The sequence below is a fragment of the Orycteropus afer genome, unplaced genomic scaffold (genome assembly GCF_000298275.1).
Source record: "Orycteropus afer afer isolate SDZICR_OR568_19922 unplaced genomic scaffold, OryAfe1.0 scaffold00641, whole genome shotgun sequence".
Classification (NCBI taxonomy): Eukaryota; Metazoa; Chordata; class Mammalia; order Tubulidentata; family Orycteropodidae; genus Orycteropus; species Orycteropus afer.
The window spans coordinates 983,074-987,441 of NW_006922228.1; positions in this window are offsets into that span (position 1 = coordinate 983,074).

Here is a 4,368-nt window from a genome sequence, read left to right on the forward strand (position 1 = left end):
GGGAGTGGCTGGTGGGTTTGAACCGCAAGCCTTCTGGTTAGCAATCAAGTGCCTTAGCCACTATGCTACCAGAGCTCCCATATATATATAAGCTTTACTGGTTTTGTTTCTCTAGAGAACCCAGTCTAATACACCTTCCAACCCATAAAAAGATCTTTCACTTATTCAGGTCATCTTTAATTTATCAGCATTGTTTTATATATTTTGTGTACAATTCTTGCACACTTTTTGACAGATTTATCTCTAAGTACTTTATATATAAATGGTATTTTCATTTTCATTTTGATTGTTTCTACTATATAAAAATATTTTCAAATATTGATATTATATCCTACAACCTTGCTAAACTCCTTACTACTAGTAGCTTTTTTGCAGTTGCATGAGATTTTCTATATAGAGAATCCTAATTGTTTTGCAAATAAAGACAGTTTACTTCTTCCTTTCTTATCTGGCTGCTTTTTTTTTTTTTTTTTTTCTGCCTTGCCTGATTGCACTCTTTGGAACCTATGGTACAATGTTGAATAGAGGTGATGAGAATGGACAATCTTGTCTTATTCCTGACCTTGGGGAAAAGCATTAAGTATTTCCGTTAAATATAATGTTAGCTGTAAGTCTTTCATAGATTTTCCTTATCAGATTGAGGATTCTCTTCTATTCCAGTTTTCTCAGAGATTTTATGTATGGTAGCATACTGTCTAAGGAATTTGACTGCTAACCAGAAGGCTAGTGGTTCAAACCCACCAGCCACTCCTTGGAAGGAAGATTGGACAATCTACTTCCTTAGAGATACTACCTGGAAAACCCAAGGAGGGATAGCTATGAGTCAAATTGACTCTACAGTAGTGAATTTGTTTTATTACATTATTATTATTAAAATTTTATCAAAAGCATTTTCTGAGTCTATAAAAAAGCCACTTGGAAGGAAAACTGGTCAATATAAATACAGTTCATCTTGTTAATCGTTGTTGTTGTTTGTTATGTTAATTAGTTAATAAGATTACATTGATGGGCTTTTCCCTTCATTCCTAGGATAAACACTACTTGGTAATGAGGTATTATTTACTTCGTATATTGTTATATTTAATTTGCTAAAATTTTGTTAAGCATTTTTGCCTCTATGCTCATGAGGGATTTTGTCAATAGTTTTGTCCTGTAATGTCTTTGCCTAGTTTTGGTATTCAAATAATATTTACCACACAGAAGTAGTTACAAATTATTGCCACCTCATCAATTTTTGGGAAGAGTTTGTCTAAAACTGGTATTATATCTTTTTAAATAGTTGATAAAAAATTCACCGAACAAGCCATTTAGGTTCATAGTATTCTTTGTGGGAAGATTTTTCACTGCAAATTCAGTTTTTAAAATAAAATAAATGTTCAAGTTATCTATTTTTCTTGAGAGATTTGATAATATTTCAAGGAATTTGTCCATTTTGTCTGAGTTGTCTAATTTATTGGTATAGAGTTCTTTATAACATTACCCTTTGAAAAAGAAAAAAACACCTCACTGCTGTGGAGTTGATTGGACTCATAGTGACCCTTCATTGGGTTTCCCAAAGTGGTATCTCCATGGAAGTAGATTGCCCAGTCTTCCTTCCAAGGAGTAGCCTTTTAACATCTATAGAATCTGTAGTGGTGTCATCTCTCTCATGCCTAATATAAGTAATTTACATCTTCTTTTCTTTTTTTTTTTTTTTTTCAAATATTTTTCGATGAAGATTTACAGAGCAAATTCACCTTATATTGACCAGTTTAGATACATTTTCACTGATCTTTGCAAAGAAAATCAGTTTCGTTGATCTTCTCTATAATTTTGTTTTCTATTCCATCGATTTCCACTCAGATCTTTATTATTTCCTCTCTACTGCTTCCTTCAGTTTTAATTTGCTCTTCTTTTTCTGGTTTCTTAAGGTGGTATCTGAGGGCATTTATTCAAGACCTTTAGTCTTTTCTAATGTAAGTGTGTATTCCTATAAATATCCCTCAATGTATTATTTTAGCTGTGTCCCACCCATTTTCATATTTTGTATTTTTCTTTTCATTCCATTTAAACTATTTTTTTCCCTTTGAAGTTTTTACCCATATTTAGAAACATGTCATTTAGCTTCCAAATATTTGGGGATTTCCATAGATCTTTCTTTTATCAATTTTAATTTATTGCAGTTGTGGTCAGAAAACATCTTTTATATAATTGAATCCTTTAAAATTTATTTAGAATTGTTTTGTGGTCCAGGGTATGTTATATCCTGTGAATGTGAACAGTTTTGCTGCTGCTATTTACTAGTGTGTTCTATAAATGTAAACTCTAAAATGAAGTTGACTTATAGTGTTTTTCAAGTTTCCATTATCATTAATGATTTTCTGTTTACTTGTTCTGTCAATTACTGATATACAACTGTTGAAATCCCAGTCTATAATATTGGATTTATTTCTCCTAGCATGTCTATCAATTTTTGCTTCACGCATTTTGAAGTTCTGTTATTAAATGCATAAACACTTAGATGTGTGATTTCTCTCTTGAGTTTACAATTTTATTATTATTAAATAACTCTATTTATCCCTGATAATGTTTTTAACTTAAAATCTATACTATCTAATAGTAACATAGCATTTTACCTTTCTTTTGATTAGTGTTGGCATGATATATCTTTTTCCATTCTTTTTCTTCTCCTCTGCTTATGTTTTTATATTTAATGTAGGTTTCCTTTAGAAAGCATAAAGTTGTATTTTTTTATGCAATATGTTATTCTCTGATTTTTAACTAAGGTATTTAGATCATTTTCATTTAATGTGATTGTCTTAGGCTAGGTTCTCTTAGAGAAGCAAAACCAATGAAACTTATATATGTATTATATATGTTGTTGTTGTTGTTGTTATGTGCCATCAAATCAGACCCGACTCATAGCGACCCCTCCTTGAGTTTCCGAGGCAATATCACTATGGAAGTAGATTGCCTCATCTTCCTTCCGAGGAGTGGCTGGTGGGTTTGAACTGCCAGCCTTCTGGTTAGCAGTCAAGTGTCTTAGGCACTATGCTACCAGAGCTCCCATGTATTATATAGAAAAGTTTATCTCAAGGAAATGGCTTATGTGGTAGTAGAGGCAATCCCAGGTCCATCAGTCAGACATGAGGCTGGAAGCTTCTACTGATCCACATAGCTACAGGGACTGATGAACCCAGGATCAGCAGGTCAAACAGGATGCTGCTGGCTCATGGGCTTCAGAGACTGACAAATCCCAAGATAGGCAGGTAAGGTGACATGCCTCAGGCTTATAGATTGTAGAGGATATGAATCCCAAGATTGGGAGACAATAAGGCAGGTCACTGGCTCAAGTCTCAAGAACCATCACATGATGACAAGCCAGATGCAGGATACAGAGCAAACAAAAAAGCCAGAGAGCTTTTCCAGAACATTGATGTATATTGGATGCAGGCCACACTTCTGAGGAAACTCCTCTTACAACTGATTGGCTGGTTACATCAGATCACATCATGGAAGTTATATTATATCACAAAATGGAAGATAACTACATCATAACATAACTGCCAAATTACATCACTACATAACTACCAAAATGCATCATTACATAACTGCTAAGCTGTATACAGTCATGGGCTAGCCAAGCTGATACATAATTTTAACTATCATGATAATTATTTATATGATTGTATTTAAATTTATTATCTTCCTATAGATGTTTAAGGCACTCAGGTGGCACAATGCCTAAGGCATTTAACTGCTAACCAGAAGGTTGGTGGTTCAAACCCATCAGCCACTCTGCAGAAATCCCAAGATACAACCTACTTCCATAAAGATTTATTGTCTTGGAAACCCACTCGGGGTCTCTATGAGTTGCAATCCTACTCAATAGCAATGAGTTTGGTTTTTGGTTTATAAATGTGTGATATTTGTTCCATTTTCTATTTTTCATTTTTTTCTACCTTCCTTTGGGTTAAATTTTTATGATCCCATATTATGTCCTTTCTTTCCTTTTTAGCTATAACTCTTTATTATGGCTAGAAGTTATTTTTAGAGTTTAAAACATACACTTTTAACTTATCAGAGTCTTTTTCAGGTGATGTTAGATGACTTCATATACACTACTAAAACCTAAAAATGTACTCTATTTCAACACTCCCAACTTTGTATTATTGTTGTTATAAATCTTGTATATATGGTGTATGTTATGTATGTCTACATATGTTATAAATCCTGAAATAAGTGTTATCATTTTTTATTTTATTTTTTTTATTATTATTATTATTTTTTTAATGTGATTTGGGTGAAGATTTACAGAGCAAATTCACTCTCCATACAGCAGTTCACATATACTTTGTCTCATGTCATTGACCACAGTTTACCACAATG